This window comes from Delphinus delphis, chromosome 19 (assembly GCF_949987515.2).
Source record: "Delphinus delphis chromosome 19, mDelDel1.2, whole genome shotgun sequence".
Lineage (NCBI taxonomy): Eukaryota > Metazoa > Chordata > Mammalia > Artiodactyla > Delphinidae > Delphinus > Delphinus delphis.
Window position 1 is genome coordinate 53,572,195 of NC_082701.1, and position 19,519 is coordinate 53,591,713.

Consider the following 19,519-nt stretch of genomic DNA (forward strand, 5'->3'; position numbering starts at 1 on the left):
GAAAGAAATTCCCTGAGAACAGGGACACGTCTGTCATGTTTACTGCTTTTGCCCCGGCAGCACCTCCGTGTTGGACAGTTGATAGGTGCTCGGTAAACATTTGGGGAAGAAAGTGAGAGGAAAGAAGGAAGAAAAGGAAATAAATAGGCTATTGCCTGAAGTCACTCTCGCTCTGAGGTCTTGGGTTTTATGATTACTTCTTTGGGCTAAGATTGTTTTCCTTTAACTTCTATTTTGAGTTTTTTGTTTATTGGGTTTTGTTTTCATTTTGGGTTTCTGTCTTGTGGTGTCCACATTAAAGAGATTAGGGTGTCAGAAGTCTACCTTGTGGATAAGTGGAGCATGGTGGTTGTCACTGAGTAATTTTTGTTGAATAATTTCCCAAGCTCACACAATAAGAGCGAGGGTTAGAACTGAGGAAAACAGGTATGGCCTCTATCGAAGTACGCGGAGTCCCGTTACACGCCTTCTCCCTTCTGCGTCCTCTCATTCTTCCTGTTGTTTTCAGGGTCTCTTTTTGCTCCAGGTGAAATCTACCTGAGCTATAGATTGTTCCTTTTGGGTCCAGATTTGCAATTAGCAAATCCGACTAAAGGACCCAAGCTGATATCATTCATCCTCTCAGTCATCCAAAGAATATTTACTTGTGCCACGCGCTTTGATAGGTGATTCTGAAGTGAAGGGGACTCCATCCCTGACCTCAGGCACTCAAAATGAATATAGGAGACAAACATGCACACAACGAATAGGATGATCAAAGTGCCAGGGAGGAACTGATTTTTCTGGTGGGTATGGGACTTTCTAGAAAACATGACATTAGAACAGAGTTTGAAAGATGAAGAGGATTTCAGTACGTTCTCTTTCGAAAATGTGGCGCCAGGTGAGGAGAAATCACTCCAGGCAGAGGTTAAAGCCTAATTAATTAGAATAAAATCCAGAGTTCTCAACGTGGGCTATGAATCGTCACGATCTGGTGCCTGCCTCCTTGCCGGATCCCATCTCTTATCACTTCTGCCCTTTCTCAGTATATGCCAGACACACAGGCCTTCCTTTAGTAACGAGAATCCTTTAAGCTTGTTTGTTTCCATCACAGGACATTTGTACTTGCTGTTCCCACTGACCAAATTGTTCCGCGCCGTCTCCATGTGGCTGCCTCCTGGGGAACATTCAAGTCTCAACTCCGATGCGTCATAGCAGAGGGATCCTATTAGAATCCCCATTTCACAAATCAGGACCCATTCTGTAATGGTTAAGTCACTGACCCAGGTCACCCAACTAACAGGTGAACTTGCCAGGAATTGGACCTCCGCAGTCATAGCCTAGAGACCCAGCTTGTATCCACGGCTCCACACCGCCCCTCTCACCATCCAAACTGATCTGAGTCGTACGCTGACATGTTTCATTCTCCTTGCTCTAGAATATGTGGTCCATGAGGGCAGGGGCCCCGTCTGTCTTGGTCACCACCATATCTTCAGCATCTGGCGTATAGGATACACTCAGAAAATATATTTTGAATGACTAAATGATCAAGAGCTTGGGGAAGAGAGAGAGTGCATAAAGGAAGAAGCTTAGAGGTACACTACTCCTAGATAAGGAAATAGCAGGGAAGCTAATTTAACTGTGACCTCTGAGAACTAAGTCCCTATGTTTATCCTTTCACTCAAAGTAATGACAGACTTGTTGGAAATATAGAACAGGTAGGAGCAGGTACCGTGGCTAGATGGTAAGGAATTGGGGGAAATTAAAGGCTTTAAGGGGTGGGGAATCCTTGCAGTGTACCCCAGACTGCAGCACATAAATGACTGCCTCCTTCTAACCAAGGAAGACAGTGGCTATCACTTCATGGAGGTCCTTTCCGTAGAGCGGTGACCACTGTATAGCAGGAAAATAACTTTCTAAAAGGTCCCCGTGGTGTCAGTAACCTAGGAGTCCTCTCCAGCTGACCAAGAGGAGATGGCCATAGCGGATGGTGTTAACAAGCCTGAAATTATTCAGGCTATATTTCTGCAGTCTGCTGCCTGCCAGAAGCTCACTCCCAGCCGCAGGTCACTCATCTCTTCCCAGGGAAGTGCCAGGATGCTCACCAGACTACGTCACCTCCTCTGTAGGCTTTCCAAGATGGCGGTGGTTCCAGCACAGCGGCTGCTTCTCCTGTCCAGAGCCACTTGGCCATGGCCCAGACTTGCTGTGGCTCTAAAGAGAGGCTGGACTTGCACTTTTAGATTTTGATTCACAGGGTAGTCTTCCAACTGCTCAACACACCTTCCTTCTTCCTAGCCTCTGCAAGGAAGTCCCGCCACCCAGTGGTTCATAGTTCTAGCTTTCCGGCCAGATAACCTTCACTGCTTCAGTTGAATAAATGATGATGGTTTAGGTTTTGAAAGTTATAGTGTGGCTCAACTCTCCAGAATTATAACCACCATATATTGATTATTTTTTCTGTGCTACAGACTTTTCTAAGCCCTTTACAGACACCATCTCATTGAATTTCAGAACAACTCTTTGTGATAGAAACTTTATCATCCCCATTGCACAAATGACAAAAACTGAGGGATAGAGAAGTTAATGAATTATTCAATGTCTTATAGGTAAAAAGTGTCAAACTTCAAAGTCAGAGTTCTTAATCACTTAACTATGTGCTGTGTTTCATTTTCTCCACATATGCCCTAATCTGGGCATTGAAGGCACGTATCACTACCAATCACTACCTGCTGTGTTTGGGGAGGATTTCTAAAGTTTGGTTTCTTCATTTAAAAAAGTAATTATGTTTCTTAACATGGAAACCTCAGTGCCCGAAACCAAAGATACAGAGACATCTGTTGCTTCTAGCCTGGCCAGAGTTGATTTAGGAACTAAGTATCAGAACATAATCAGTAATGATCATGTGGCCCATTGAGTCGATAGGCAGAGCGCCATTAAATTTCAGACATATGCTATTAAGCCCAACAAAAATATATTCTATCGAGGGTCATCTAAATCCACAATTCCTTGGATTGGACGATTCAAGGGATATGAAGAAGTCCAAGAAGATGTGATGAGTATTTTATTCCTGGGAAGAGTAGGGATGAATCTTAGATTGGTCCAAATTCAGCCCCACTTTAACTAAGAATATAGGGTTTGGCTTCTAAACCACCATCATTCCTTTATTTGTCTAAACCACCATCATCTTCATCTTAAAGAGCTTCCAAGGGTCCTGGGTCATTCTAAGAGGACTGTCCACATAGCAAAGTGGAGGAAGACGGTACAGAGTGTCAGAATGCAGCCAGATATCACTCCTAGTCAGCAGGCAATGTTCTGGCAGCTGTCTGTGGAAATTACTCACAGGATGGCAAAGAGATGGAAATTGTCACAGTTCCGTGACACATGGGTGTTTGGTTCTCACAGGAATGGGAAGGGAAGATCTTCAGGTGGTGACTCAGCTCTCACACGCCACTCTGGTACTGGGGACAGATGGGGCTCCCTCAGGCATAGGATGGACAGTCCCTTCTGAGTGGCTCAGCTCCTATCTGTTTGGTCCAGACCCATGGTATCTTTTTCTAGTCTGGGACTGGGAACCCTGTTTTGCATATTCTTCTAAGTCTATTGTCTTTTTACTTTTTAATATAAATTTATTTATTTTTATTTTTGGCTATTTGGGGTCTTCGTTGCTGTGCACGGGCTTTCTCTAGTTGCGGCGAGTGGGGGCTACTCTTTGTTACGGTGCGTGGGCTTCTCATTGCGGTGGCTTCTCTTGTTGCGGACCATGGGCTCAGTAGTTGTGGCGCACGGGCTTAGTTGCTCCGCGGCATGTGGAATCTTCCCGGATCAGGGCTCGAACCCACGTCCCCTGCGTTGGCAGGCGGATTCTTAACCACTGCGCCACCAGGGAAGCCCCAAGTCTATTGGTCTTATACCCTGAGTCCTGGCTTTAGAAATCCAAAAGTCAAAACTCTGTTTCCATTGTCTGTTTCTGTTTTGACCACCCCCACTTTAAGATAAGAGTACCCCAGTTGCCTGGGCTGGAAGGAAATGCTTCTATGTTTGTCTGCAATGGTCATCTTAATATGTCCCTCTTTATGGGACACAAGTGCCCCCAGTCACGGGCACAGATTTCCAGCCACAGGCTCCCCACAGGACAGTGTCTCTTAAGCTTAAAGCATGGAAAGGCAGCGAATGTGTGTTCTGGCTGGCCGACCGACTCTCAAAGGAGCAGAGAGAAGGGACTGAGCTAAGCATGCTAGGGGTCTTCTTCCAAACTCACCAACCAGACAGTTACTCCTCTTCCTCTCACAATGAAGGCCGACAGGGTGGAGAAGCGCTATAAGCATTCCTCCAGTCGGGGAGGGGATAATTTCCCCAGCGGCCAAAATTTTTGTTTTTAGTTTTGTCAGTTTTATTCATTATGAGGGAAATGTGAGTTGAAGCCACCCTGAGATACTACCACACACCCACCAGAATTGCTCCCATAAAAAAGACAAAACATACCAAGGCTTGGTGAAGGTGGGGAGCAACTGGAACTCTCCTACACGGCTGGTGGGAATGCAGTGCACCACTTTGGAAAGTTCTTTGCCGTTACCTCGTAAAGATGAATATGTGCATAGTCTATGACCCAGTAATTCCACTCCTGTGCATACATATTTTCATCAAAAGACATGCAGCAGAATGCTTATAGCAGCACCATTCATAATCGAAAAGTCACCAAATGCCCGACATCAACAGAACGGATAAATAGTAGTACATTCAAAAGACACAGACGTAGAGAATGGACTTGAGGACACAGGGAAGGGGAAGGGGAAGCTGGGACGAAGTGAGAGAGTGGCATGGACATATATACACTACCACACGTAAAATAGATAGCTAGTGGGAAGCAGCCACATAGCACGGGGAGATCAGCTCGGTGCTTTGTGACCACCTAGAGGGGTGGGATAGGGAGGGTGGGGGGGAGACGCAAGAGGGAGGGGATATGGGGATATACGTATGCATATAGCTGATTCACTTTGCTATACAGCAGAAACTAACACAACACTGTAAAGCAGTTATACTCTAATAAAAATGTTTTAATACTATACAGTGATAAGAATGAGCAAATTACCACTATGTGCACAATAGAGATGCATCTCACAAACTTAATGTTGACTGAAAGCCAAACCTATATATATATATATATATATATATATATATATATATATATATATATATATAAAATTTTATTTATATGAAAGTCAAAAACAGGCAAAACACGTTACTGGTGTTAGCAGTCAGGAAAGTGAGACTTCTGGGGTGCTGGTGATATTCTGTTTCCTGATTTGAGTGCTAACACATTGCTGTGTGACGTTTGTGAAATTAATTGATCTCTGTCGTTGTGTGCTTTTCTGAATATTTTTTATGCTTTAATTGCAAGTTCACACAGACACCTCCCTACGTAGAAACATGGACACGTATGCAAGCTTCATTCTCCCCACCTCTCAAAAAATTAAATGGCTCTGGGTGGCAGCCCTGAACAATCGCTCTAGCTTCCTCACTGAAATGCCTATGAAGACAGCAAAAAAGCCGTCCAAGTTTGGCAGTCAACCCTATTGACACCACTGGAGAAAACTCCCCTGTGCCTCAGGGCTTCTCGTAAGGGATTGCGAGTGTGGTGCCATGGCTGAGTCTGTCTACTTGAAAATAGTAGAAATGCCTTTCTTCCATCTTCAATATCTTTACTCTGGGTTAGAAACTCAAGTTCTGCATCTAAGGGAACACTGAGTTCTCGTCCTTGCCCCAGTGCGTGTGCGTGTGTGTGTGTGTGTGTGTGTGTGTGTGTGCGTAGGGTGTTAGGGTCTGTTCCTTCCCCCCACCGCTAATCCTGTTACAGTATAAAAGGGGCTTGAAAGTGTTTCCTTACTCAATCTAGTTCCTGAATTAGGAATTCGAGTCTTTGCGTTCAGGTGAATTCTGAATCCTGTGGGGAAAATTTGTCTCTACAGAGCTTTCTTTAGAAAGTACTCTCATTCTTGGAGACGTACTTTTCCAGAAAGGATGTTTTCTCTTTTGCCGTATTTTCCACCTCACAATTCTTGACGGGTCTGTGGATCATTCGCAGTGGTATCTGGTATTGTTTTGTCACGCCATTTGTTCGTTAAATTATTTACTCATTTAGCACATCACACCAGAACTACTAAATCAAAAATCTCTGCTTTTCACTACCAAAAACCAAATTATCCATAAAGCAATATGCTGATATTTTCATTGTCCAGGAACTTGAGTGGAAATTTTATGTTTATTTAAAACTTAATATTGAGGTTGACATCTGTAGAGTGTTTGTACACGTAAATAAGACAACAGGAAACAGTACAAAAGAAAGTGGGAAAAGAGTAAGAATAGCAATTACAGAATAAGTGAAAATGACCATAAACATAAGATACACTGCCTCACCAGTCATGAAATCAATGCAAATTAAAATAACACTAAGATTCTTCAGTGATCCTATTTTCAAATATTAAAAATACTTAAAAATATTCATTATTGTGCAAACAGGCAATCTCATACATCGTTGGTGAGAGTGGGGCTGGAACTCTCGCTTTGAAGGCAATATATTTGCAGATTACAAATGTACATTTTATCAACATTTAAAAATTGTGAGCCTTTTGACCTTATGGTTTCTACACGGGTACTTAAGCAAGTGTGAAAAGACACAGGTAAAACCTTGCAGGTTTGTTGGTAACAGAAATATGGGAAGAAACCTAAATATGAATCAATTGGAACAGATCTTTGTAAAATAAATAATGGTATTGCCATATCATGGTGCTAAATACAAAAAGAAGATTGGAGAAGTGAATATATACTATAATATATACTATAATCCAACTTTATAAAAAATTAGTAAAGAGGGGCTTCCCTGGTGGCGCAGTGGTTGGGAGTCCGCCTGCCAATGCAGGGGACACAGGTTCGTGCCCCGGTCCGGGAAGATCCCACATGCCGCGGAGCGGCTGGGCCCGTGAGCCATGGCCACTGAGCCTGCGTGTCCGGAGCCTGTGCTCCACTATGGGAGAGGCCACAACAGGGAGAGGCCCGTGTACCGCAAAAAAAATAAACAAATAAAATAAAAATAGTAAAGAAACATACACATATGTCTATGCTTAGGAAAAATTCCAGGAGAATAGACAGAAAACTTTTACCAGTGGTCATTTTGGGGAGGGTGTATAGCAAGGGACTTCACTTTCTACTTTATATATTTCTGTTGTTTGAATAGTTACAATATGATTATAAACCCGTTATGATCAAGAAAGACAATAAAGATTTTTAATACTATAGGATATTCACCCAATGCTAGCAATGTTATGTGTAAGTGATGGACATTCAGATTGTTTTAAAATTTTCGTCATTGTATTTTTGTACTTTCCAAAATTGTCTACAGTGAGTATCTACTTTTCATTTCAGAAAACAGGGGGCATTTCAAATAATAAGTCTATACAATTTAAACTATAGCATATGATCAAAATCATGTTGAACATATGGACAGCATAAAGCTTCAAAGGACATACACTTGAAAGTTAATGGTAGTTAAATGGGTGGTAGGATTATAGCAGATTTTTTCCTTCCTTCTGCTCGTTTGCAAAATCAGCAGCTGTGTGACGTGAAGATCAATAGCTGGAATGACAGTAAGTTTATCATTATTGTAATTGTGCTCATTAGTATCTGAGTTCTCTCTCCCCTGGTTTCCCACATGCTTGTTATTTCCACACAGCAACGTTAATTATGGTGATGTAACACTAGAATGAATGGCTAGAAGTGGATGCAGTGGCACTATGGAGACACAAGCTAATAGAACAGAAAGGGGTCTTTAGACTTCACTCCAGGCTGCCTCCTACCTTAAGACAAGTAGATTTGTGAACCACTCCACACATGGAGCTGTCAGTGCTTTTCCTAAAGATAGCCAAGGAGACGCATGATCAAGACACTGACATTCCAACAAATAATTATAAATCATTCAATCCTACAACTGGCCAAGTAACCCACGATGTTGTGGTTTTCTTCTCTTTTATAAACAGAACTGACCAATGGTTGTGGGTCCATACTTTCTAGAACAAAATCCAAAATTTCTAAGTTTCTTTTGGAAGGAAATACCCAAAGAGAGGAGGAGTAGTTGATCAAGGGCCCCAGCCCTGAGACCCCTCATTTTCAAGTGTCTTTCATTCTAATTCCCCTAGTCACCACCCCTCCCATGCTGGTCCCCAAGAAAACACTGATTCTTTTTTAGTGGTCTGAGCAGAGACATAAGTCTTTATTTTTATCTCTTTCACATAATAGAATTTTCAAAAACTCTTTCAAAATGCTAATGTAGCCAAATAGGCTATGAAATGGACAAAGGCCAGAAGGATACACCAAAATGTTAACAGTGGTTACATCTAAGAAGTTGGACTATATGTTATTATTTTGACTAATTATTTTTTCTGGGTATTTAAAACAAGACATAAACATTTTCACTGTGCAGTGAAGCTTTCACTATGTGTACACAGGTCTTTCTTCATCTCAAGAAGAGTTTCTTCTACTGTATCTTTGGTTATTGCTTCTCGTTAAATTGTAGTATTTTCTACTTCAATAATAATAATTATCTGTATGCTGATTTTATACCCTCCTTTCTCATTATTATCTCGCTAATTGGAATTTTCCCCCAATTTCCTCTCCATTCTTGAGGAACTTCTCCATCGATCTCTAAGTCACTTATATGATTTTCTGCAGGATCAGTTTACTTTTTTCTTTGACTGCTGTTAAAATATTACCTTCATGGCCATATTTGTCCATCTCCTTTTTCGTCTTATCCTGCTCTCTTTTCACTTAGTCCATTCTCTCCTTAAGGATACCTTAATTCCGTGTCAGAGAAATCATGACTTCTTATACTCTATTGAAAATGCCTGATTATTTCTTAATAATTTGTCCTTGATTCTGAAATACATCATTTTCAGGTGTAGGTTCTTATTTGTCTTTGGTTTGACATTCTCTTCTTCAGCAGTATTTTTCACAAATAGGGACTTAAATGTCCCTTGATGTGACATCCTGTCCCCCTGGGGGGTGGCTAAGTCCCCTGCTCAGACCGACGGCTACAGCATGAGTTCACACGTGCAGCCACTAATCCAACCCTCGTTTGGATGAAATGAGGCAGTGGCGAGCAGAATCTGGTGGTTTGATGTTGAAAGAGAGAATGAAGACTCTGACCCTGGGAGATGAGAGGGGTCCAGACAGTGAGATAGGAGTGCATTTTAAGCAAACTTTATCTTCTTTCCAGATTAGCCACTGGGCCAGCCTTGGCCATTTCCCTTCCTGTAGGGTCTCAGTGTCTCCCATAAAGGGGTGACAAGGAAGAGTTTTGTGAGCTGTGAATAAGGGTGATGAGCAAAAAGAGGCTTCGGTGATCAAATATATTATGAAAACAAGATTAAATAAAGATTAAGAGGTTTATTTACTGTGTCAGTACTCAGACACTCAAATAGCCTGGGTGTATGACAAACTTCCAGGAAGTGGCTCTGGTAGGCTGCACTTCCCAGACGTCATCGACAATGGTAACCATTTGATGGAGTCTCTTATTGGACAAACATTTCCTGGAAGACACTTTTAGAAACAATGTTCTAACTTTTGTGATTCCCATTCTCACTCACTCCAGCCTTTCTTTGTCTGTACAGATAAGGTAAGGGGGTCAGAAGGGCAAGCTAGTTACAATACATCAACTCCATCAGGCTCCCTAGAAAAACCTGGAAGAGTCTGAGGGGTGGGTGAGGCAGGACCACCTGTGCGTGGCAAACATGATGTAGGGTGTGAGCACTTCCTGTCCCCCATGGCAATGGATGAGGACTGAGGGAAGGAACACATCCAATTACAAAAAGTCAATGGCAAGGGCTTCCCTGGTGGCACAGTGGTTGAGAGTCTGCCTGCCGATGCAGGGGACATGGGTTCGTGCCCCGGTCCGGGAAGATCCCACATGCCGCGGAGCGCCTGGGTCCGTGAGCCATGGCCGCTGAGCCTGTGAGTCCGGAGCCTGTGCTCCACAACGGGAGAGGCCACAACAGTGAGAGGCCCACGTACCGCAAAAAAAAAAAAAAAGAAAAAAGTCAATGGCAAGAACTCAGTCATAAGCAAGGCCCTGAGTTCTTCTTCCTTTACACAGGAATCTGGCAGTGCAGCCTAGAAGCAAAATGTATTACTGTTATGTCTGAGAAAGTGTATGGCATCTATTCTCTTGATCTAACATGGTCACAGCTTCATATAAAATTCAGAGTATTAGACTAGAAAAGAATAAGGAGCTCTTGGACTCCAACACCCTTGACTTACAAATGGATAAACTGTGGGCCTGGGAGGTGAAGAACCTTGTAAAAGGCCCCCAAAACAGCATCTCGGAGTCTGTACCCTGATCTCCACAAATGTTTGTGCATTTTCCACTAAACTATGATGCCATGTATATAACTTGAAAAAATACGAGTGTAAAATTGAAGACCAAATAGTTAAATGAGGGCACTTTTTAAAGCATTTTATTCCTCATTCTAAAACAGTTGCAAAATGTAAGGTTTTCTCATCTTCCCATTTTGACAGATGAAAAATAAATTATTATTACTTCATTCATTCACTCATTTGTCTGTCCAATCATTCAAAAAGTGTTCACTGAGCACCTACTATATACCAGGCGCTGTACCAGGGACTTGGAGTATAATGGTGAAAATATTTGACATCATCCCAACTTACATTTTGATGAGGGAGACAGACATTATCCAAAAAAGTCACATAAATAAGTATTATTGGGTTGATTCTGATAAATTGTGCAAGTATTAGACCCGTGGAGACACAGAAAGCTGAAGAGCAATAATGACTACAATAAACAAAATTAACACTGAACCCAAAAGACAAAGAATCAAGAGACCTAAAATTAGGAACATTTTTATGACCAAGGAATCCCATTTGCTGGAGAGGCAGAGGCAGAAATGTAAATACCAACATTGTAATCCTCCTGTCTTTGAAAAGGGCTTTGGGGTAGACCCAACCCATATTGATGGTTCCAGACTAATTTCCTTTTTGGTAAACCCAAGTGAATCTCTCACCATCTTTAGCAGCACAGCTTTGCTGGGGAAGCAACAAATAGGCATTTATAATTGTGATACGGAGTTGAATGACGCCCCTGAGCTGGTGGGCACAGCTACAGGAATCTCAGGAAGTGTTGGCTGACAGTCCATCTAAGGCTTGCGGTAAATATGCCTTCACGGGCTGTGTGTGTGGAGGAGAATCAGAGCAAGAGAGCAGAAGCAGTTGCCAGGGAGGGCTGGGGTGGAGGTCATGTCCCACCTAGGGAAGGTCTTTCCTTCTCCTCCACCTCTATGTACTTGCAGATCTGCTGGAGGGCACTTTCAGGATTTCGCCAGGTTGTGGAACAAGGAACCAACGGGGGCTTTGGAGGGAGACCATGCAGCCTTCCTCCCACCGGCTCCTCTGCTTTACTCTGGGTAACATTGCTCAAGCCCTGCATCCTTGCAGAACACCAATGCCCTTCCTTTTTAAAAGCCCTCCCTTGAAAATTAAATGAGATTACAAGTTTTAAGCCTGGCACATAGTAGGGGTTCAACGAATATAGTCCCCCCACTCCATGCGTTCCCCGCTTTCTACTTTGTCCCTGAATGCGGGACCCTAATTTATCTAGGTCTCAATTTCATCATCTGTGAAATAATAGGGCATGAGGCGATTGCTGGGCTTCCTTTTAATTCAGGCATTTTAGGAGTTTCTCATTGTACACCATACAGAGAAGGAACAGCAGAGGCTGGGACTTCTGTGACCCTGGTCTGTAGGGGTGAATTCCCAGGTTGCTCCCCAGCATCAAACATGACCTAGGCAAAGACAGGAAAAATAAATGACTAGGAAAGGGCCAGCCTTGCAGTGTGCTTGCCTGCAAACAATTCACACGCGGTTGGGGGCCCTCAGCTGGAAACCAGCGTTTCATTTGCAGCGAAAACTTCATTTGCAGCGAAAACTTGCTACTTGCAATAATGTCAGTGGCTGACGGTTGGGATTCAGTGGCTCCTGGCCTAAGCCATCACCGAGCAACCAATTTTCACTTTGCAAGTCAGAATGACCCCTCCAGGGCTCCGTGCCAGAGAGGAAGGGAGGCGTGGGTCTCTGTTGGGACACGTTTGGGCACGGAGCCCATAGGGGCCTCAGATAGCTGTTTATGGCCTGCGGTTCTTGCCCCTTACAAGCCCTTCTTCACTACAAACACATAGCTTTTCTTGTTCTGGGAGCTCTCAGGGGCTTACCCATCTTTCTTAGAGTCAGAAAGAGGAGGGAGGAAAGCAGGCAATGAGAAAAAAGGCAAACAGGAAGATGCAGCTGTTCGAAGTAGCAAATAGAATATCGGATGTGGCCCCAGGACTGCTGGGTATAATGCTTGGATCTGACACAAGCCAGCCGCCTGGCCACAGCTGTCGCCTCCTGTCTCTGGATGCAGTTTGCTCAGGTGTAAAGGCTCGAGGTTTGACGAGGTGGTCTTGGTTCGACTTCCCGTTGTCCCTAATGTCCTGTGACTCATTCTAAACAGGGAAGGGCGGAGAAAAGGAGGAAATGGAAGAAGAGAAGGAGAAGGTGGAAAGCAGATGGGTGAGGCTTCTTCAAAAAGAAGAGAGGAAAACGAGGAAGGCTGCCGCAATAAAGAGGAAAACAACACAGATTTGCCGAAAGTATTCCTCGCAGAGCTGTAAGTAATCTCTCTGGTAATCACGATGACAATTATTAGCATAAAGAGCCGAAGTCCTAATTAATTTCCTAAAGGGCAGCATCCTGCAGGTGACTCAGGGATGCTCTCCCCACCGACGCCCCTGCCAATAAAAAAAAAACCCCATGAGGATCCCTCTTTCCTGAGTCCATAGTTCTGGGAGCCAAAGGGGAGGACGAGGGAAACATTTGGGCTCTGAGTCTGGCCAACTGGTGTTGAGTCACCCAGGACAGCCCAAGAACACCCGGCCAAGGTGGTTCTGCAGAGACAGCGTCCCAACACCCACGTGCTCTGAGCCTGCACCAGTAACAACAGGATCCCAGTCACCTTGTACCGTCGAGGGCTTCCCAGCTACTTCCTAAAGGGGACCCATAGGCCAAAGGCTTCTTATCCACAGCTTGTGACTTTCCTGGCCACCTGGATCTGTTCTCATTCTCCCTGGCTTTGCTTTACTTCTGCAAACAGCCATCATCAGCTCAGCCCTGCCTCTCCTGGTCCCCAGCGTGTGGCAGGTCCCTGATCCTGTATCCCCCTCCCTCCACTTGCCTCGGAACTGACCCGGCTCCTTTCCTTCCCTAGCTCTGATCTTCAGATCAGATAGATCTTTGGATCCACCTCTGAGTCTCCTAACACCCTGTGTCAGGAAATGCTTGTACACAGCCCCGCGCTCTTATGAAACTGCAAGGAATCCACTCTAAATCTTAAGGGCTTCACTGCTGTATCCAGGTTATGTTTACAAGATTAAGACTGGTGGGAGGTGGGCAGCAAGTAATCAATTCAAAGACACTTTCTGGAAAGAAATCGGATTCAAACCTGTTCAGGGAATTAACAGCACTTAAAAATATTTTATGTGAGGCAAGCCATTATAATTTCTCACAAAAGACCTGCAAGTGATTTGGGATTGGTTTGTAACCTGTTACAGAAAAACCCAAATTCAGAATAAGATAATCCTAAGAATGGTAATCAATGAGGTCATACTGGTTTGTGGTATCTTGACTCTGTCCAAAGGACAGGGGGTGCGTATGAATCAGAGAACAATGATCAAGAAAAACCAGAATTAACCCAAAAGCTAAGGTGAGAATTGGGGTAGCTATTCTAAAAACATGGCAACGGGAGGGGTTTTTAAAGCACTCACGCGATTACAGAAAGCACAAGTACACCCCAAGAAAGTCTGCGTTATTGGAAAGGGATTTACTGTAAATTCCTAATTTAGGACTAGGAATGGTTTCCTTAGGCAGGAATTGAGCACAGCTGCATTAGTAAGAGCATAACATTTGGTTTAGGTTTTTACATTTTGCAATATTTCACCAAAGCTATTTTAAAATTTACATGTCAATATAGTCATTTTTTATCTCAATATATCTATTGTTATATTAAAATCTTGTCTTTATGGATTTAGGAGCCCCGGCATTTCAGCTTCTTGTATCTATATTTTCTTTTCTTGGGGAGAGCACAACAGTGAACTGGCTTGTGCATTTAAATTCAGCTGTCCAGAGGCTTTCGACAGGCCCCATGCAGAGTTGTTAGGCAGTGGGGCTGTGGATCTTAGCATCAGAAACACCTGAAACGCTTGTTAAAAATATGCACTCCCAGGATGCCCAAAAGGTTTTCCAGTCTTGCACTGAGATGCACAAATCAGAATCTCTTGGAGTAAGACCCAAGAATCAGGCTTTGAATTGGAATCTGTGGCAAACTCTATTTTCCCAAAAGAGCTGTGACACAGTATCTCTCATCCCGTATCCTCCTCTGTAATATAATCCTGCCTCCATGCCTTCAAGAGGTGGGGTCTGTGTCCCCTCCCTCCTTCAGCCTGGACGGGCTTATGGCTGCTTTGCAGTGCGGGAACAGTGAAGTCAACATTGTGTGACCTTATACTGGGACATAAAGGGCGATGCAGTTTCTAGCTTGTTCTCTGGAGCACTCGCATTTGGCATCCTAGGCTGCCTTCTAAGTCCAGCTAAGCTAAGGCAGCCCTGGTGTGTGGAAGCCAAGTCACCTGGAGAGGCCCATGCAGGTATTCTGGTGGCAGTACTGCTCTGCAGGTCATCCCAGCCCAGACGTTTGAGTGAAGGACCCTCCAGATGATTCTGCACTAGAAGACAGACATCCCAGATTTCACGCTATCCGGAGGACAAATGAGAATACTTGAGTTGTAATTGACATTACAGTTGGCTTTAATGTCACGACTGATGTTCGTCTATTTATTCATCCGTTCAATGAAACATGTATTGATTGTCCACTATCGCCAGATTGTTCTAAAGTCTGGAGACCCAGCAAAGTCCAAGAAACATCCCCCAGTGTCAAGGACCATACATTCTAAGGATGGCAGAGCACAGTGTGGCTGGGTGGGAGGAATAGACAAAAACAAATAAATAAATACATTAACAAGATAAGGTAATGTTAAATGTTGTGAAAACAGTAAAGCAAAGGAATGTGATGGGGGCAGGCACTATTTTATATTGCGTGGTCAACCTCTCCCAGGAGTTGTAGTTTGAATTGAGACTTGTATTTGTTTCCTGGAGCTGCCATGACAAAGTACCACAGACTGGGTGTGAGGGTTAAATAACAGAAATGTATCATCTCACAGTTTTGGGGGCCAGAAGTCCAAGATCAAGAAGTTGGCAGAGTTGTTTCCCTCTGGGCGCCGTGGAGGAGAATCTGGTCCATGCCCCTCTCCTAGCTTCTGGTGGTTTGCTAGCCAGCTTTGCCATTCTTTGGGTTGAAGAGGTGTCACCCCGACCTCTGTCTTCATCTTCACACGGCGTTCTCCCTGTGTGCACATCTATCTCCCAATTTCCCCTTTTTATAAGGACACCAGTCACATTGCATTAGGGGCCCACCCTAACCCAGTATGGCCTCATCCTAATTTAATTAACTGCGCCTGCAATGACGCTGTTTCGCAATAAGGTCACATTCTGATGCAGTAGGTTTCAGGACTTCAACTTATGAATTTTGGGAGAACGCAGTCCAGCCTTTAACAGTACCTGAAGGATGAGGACCCCGCTCTATAATAATGTGGAGCTGAGCATGCCAGGTAGAGGGCAAAGCAGAAGCAGAAACAAGTTTGATATTCAAAAGTCAGACCAGCCGTCGATGCTGGAACACAGAGAGGAAGGGGGTTCGGCCTCATCGTCACATGGATTGACATGTACAGTGAACATTCCTCTAAACGTTGCATCATGGGTGCTGTCACCAAAAGTCTGAGCTGCCCAGTGATCATATGCAATCCTCAGGGGTCCTATCAGTTCTCCTTTGGACACATGGCTCAGAACCCAGCCCTCCTCTCCATCCCCACCAGCAGGCTTTGGTGAGCCATTTATTCCTCTCTTCTACTCTTTCAGTTGCTGGTTCATTGATCTTCCTGCCTTTAGATTCTCCACCCGCCCATCCATCCTTTGGAATACCAACAGAATCATTTTCTAAAACAGAAATCCAATCTCACTCATTCTAAAAAATATTCCTCCACTGCCTCTCCATTATTCACCAAAATAAAGTACAAAATCACCCGCGTGGTGCCGAAAGTCATACAGATCCAGCTTAGCTCCAGCCGAGTCTCCAGCCTTTCTGTCAGCTGGACTCACTTCCCATTTCCCAGACTCCCTGTGTTAGGACTCTATTTTTGTTCATGCTTTCCCACTCTTCCCAGTTTTTTCTTTGTGTAATTTAAAAAAAAATTTTTTTGCCATGCTGGCTGGCTTGCAGGATCTTAGTTCCTCAACCAGGGATGGAACCTGTGCCCTTGGCAGCGAAAGCATGGAGTTCTAACCACTGGACTGCCAGGGAATTCCCATCCCACTTTTTCTTGATGAATACCTTATCTTTTAGAAACAGTTTGGTATTCATCTCCACTGGAAAAAAAAAAAAAGCTCCTCTTCTCCATTCTTTCCCGAGAGCCTCCCCACCCTCCTTGGCCTGTGGTGGAATTAATTGCTTCTTTATCTTTGTCCCTATGGCAGCTTGCTTATCACGTATCTCCTTGGCGTGTAGGTACCTGTTTGAATACCAGTCATTGGCTTCCCTTGTTGAAACCATGAATTCTTTGTCAGTGACAGTGCCTAGGATGGTACGTGTTCCATGAATGTTCGCCAGACCAAATTTAGTGGAATGCTAGTAATGAAATGAGTGCTGGCCTTCGGATTAGGTCACCACTGTTGACCTGAAACAAAGAGACAGACAGTTCTGTAGCAAAGATGGGTTTATTCAGGGTCAGCAGAAAACTGCAGTTCGGGGTCTGCAACCACGGCAAGCCGCCTGTAAGGACCTGTACAGCAAGGAGAGGAGAACGCTTTTATAGAACGGAAAGGAAGTTGGGAGGGTGATAGTAGACAAAGAGTTTTTCAAGGCTTGTCATTGGCTGAGTCCTGGCCAGGAAAGAAGACGAGTCTTTCTTCTTCCTGTTGGGCTCTGCTGTCCTCACAGGGCTTGAGAGTGCCCCCTTCTGGTCTCCCAACTCTATTTAATTGAAGTTTCTGCTCATTAATTCTTTTCTAAAATATTTATTTATTTGGCTGTGCCGGGTCTTAGTTGCTGCATGCGGGATCTTCATTGCCACGTGCAGACTCTTTTAGTTGTGGCATGCACGTGGAATCTAGTTCCCTGACCAGGGATCGAACCCAGGCCCCCTGCTTTGGGAGCGTGGAGTCTGAACCACTGGACCACCAGGGAAGTCCCTGATCATTAATTTTTACACGACTGTTTTGGTCATTGACATCCGTGGACCAGTTTCAGAGCTAATATTATTATCCCTGTCAATGTCTGTATCGATATAACTTAGTAGATTTGACATCTAGGCATGAATTCAAGTCCATTAAGATTAGGTACCGTCCTACCTAGAGACTGTCATACTGAGTGAAGTAAGTCAGATGGAGAAAGAGAAATATCGTATGATATCACTTTTATGCAGAATCTAAAAAGAAATGATACAACTGAACGTATTTACAAAACAGAAACGGACTCACAGACTTAGAGAATGAATTCATGGTTACCGGCGGGGAAGGGTGCGGGGAAGGGATAGTTAGGGAGTTTGGGATTGACATGTACACACTGCTATATTTAAAAAGGATAACCAACAAGGACCTACTGTATAGCACAGGGAACTCTGCTCAGTGTTATGTGGCAGCCTGGATGGGAGGGGAGTCTGGGGGAGAATGGATATGTATGGCCGAGTCGCTTTGCTGTGCACCTGGAACTATCACAACATTGTTAATTGGCTATACTCCAATACAAAATAAAAAGTTAAAAGAAAAAAGATTAGGTGCCATCTTAACCTCTTGGACCTCAGGTTCTTTATCTGTAAAATGAGACGTTTGGACCAAATAAACTATAAACCTTTTGCTTGCTAAAGATGTAGCATTAGCCCCATCTTTCCTGCTGGAGTCAGAATTTACATAATAATTATATCACCATCACTGTTGACATCGATCTTACTCTCCTTTTGTTTAGTTTTGGGTACACTAAGGTATGGGTCCTGCTTCACAGTGCTCCCGTTTTATTGTTGTTGTTTTTGTGGGGGCCGGGGGCTGGCAATAGCTCTTTTTCTTTTTAATTTAATTTATTTATTTATTTTGGTCTGTGTTGGGTCTTCATTGCTGCACACGGGCTTTCTCTAGTTGCGGTGAGTGCAGGCTACTCTTCATTGAGATGCACGGGCTTCTCATTGCAGTGGTTTCTCTTGTTGCGCAGCACGGGCTCTAGGCATGTGGGCGTCAGTAGTTGTGCCTCGCGGGCTCTAGAATGCAGGCTCAGTAGTTGTGGCGCACGGGTTTAGTTGCTCCACGGCGTGTGGGATCTTCCCAGACCAAGGCTCGAACCCGTGTCCTCTGCGTTGGCAGGTGGATTCTTAACCACTGCACCACCAGGGAAGTCCATGCAATAGCCCTTTTGAAACTGACCTTGTCGTTAGCATTTTTTAGGATTGTGTGTTAGGAGAAATGTACGATTAAGGGTGTAGCTTTGCACATTTTTTGTTTTCCTGTTTTTTGTTTTTACTTATAAGCTCCTGGGTCATGGTAAATTACAGCAGCTTTTCTGAAAATTTACCACACAGGAAGCTGTGCTGAACTTCTCCTGTGGCCTCCTAGTCCCTCTCCCATTAATTTCCTCTAATTCTCATTAGCATGTTTCTACCGCAGGCTCGGAAGCAGAGAGAAATTCTTGTGCAGCTCATTTAACACCTGCAGGTTCTGAGAGCTGGTGGAGAAACTACATCAATAAAATAATCACTCACTTTCTCAGAGATTTTAAATTTGAACCCTTTAAAGGTTAGACTTTTGTTTTGATTTCTATTTATAGTTTTCCATCAAGTCGTATGTTAATTAATGCTCTTGTCCTTTCAAGCCTCTCATGTAAAGCATTAGCCTCTCATGTAAAGAGAGGCTAAAACAAAATCTGAATGAAACCGTTTTCAGTGTATGAATGGCCGTAGTCAAGAAAGTATTCCGACATTTCAGAGGCGGGTGTGGCTTTTCTCTTCTGCATCACCACAGCCTGCTTTAGAAATCCCTGGCAAAACCAGTGGGTAGCTGCGAGGTGGGACTGGCAGATGGGACCCAGCCTGGGAGCTGGGTGATGTCCTGTGGTTTGGAGCTTCATCCAGCAAAGCTGGAAACTCTCATGCACTGAAGTGTGTGAACGGGAGGTGTAGCAAAAAGGGATGGGCAGGAAAATGGTCAGAGTTTTGAAGTTGTGTCTGTGTAGGAGGTGCGGGGTGGTGGGGGCGTTACTTCTTCTCATGGGGGCAGGGAGCTTATTCCCTCCCTACTCGAAAAAAACAAAAAACCCATTGAGAGGCTGGGAAGAGGGCTCCAAAAGCAT

The 19,519-nt window shown here is 44.0% G+C and overlaps 1 protein-coding gene across 3 annotated transcripts in view; it reads left to right on the forward strand.

Moving 5' to 3' along the window:
- ADPRM (ADP-ribose/CDP-alcohol diphosphatase, manganese dependent) overlaps positions 1–19,519 on the forward strand; it is a 390,622-nt gene that overhangs the window by 342,480 nt on the left and 28,623 nt on the right. For all 3 annotated transcript variants that reach the window (XR_009516969.1, XM_059997159.1, XM_059997160.1), the window contains one exon: positions 12,533–12,688. The gene's annotated coding sequence lies outside the window, so the exon portion shown is untranslated. The remainder of the gene's footprint in view (positions 1–12,532; positions 12,689–19,519) is intronic.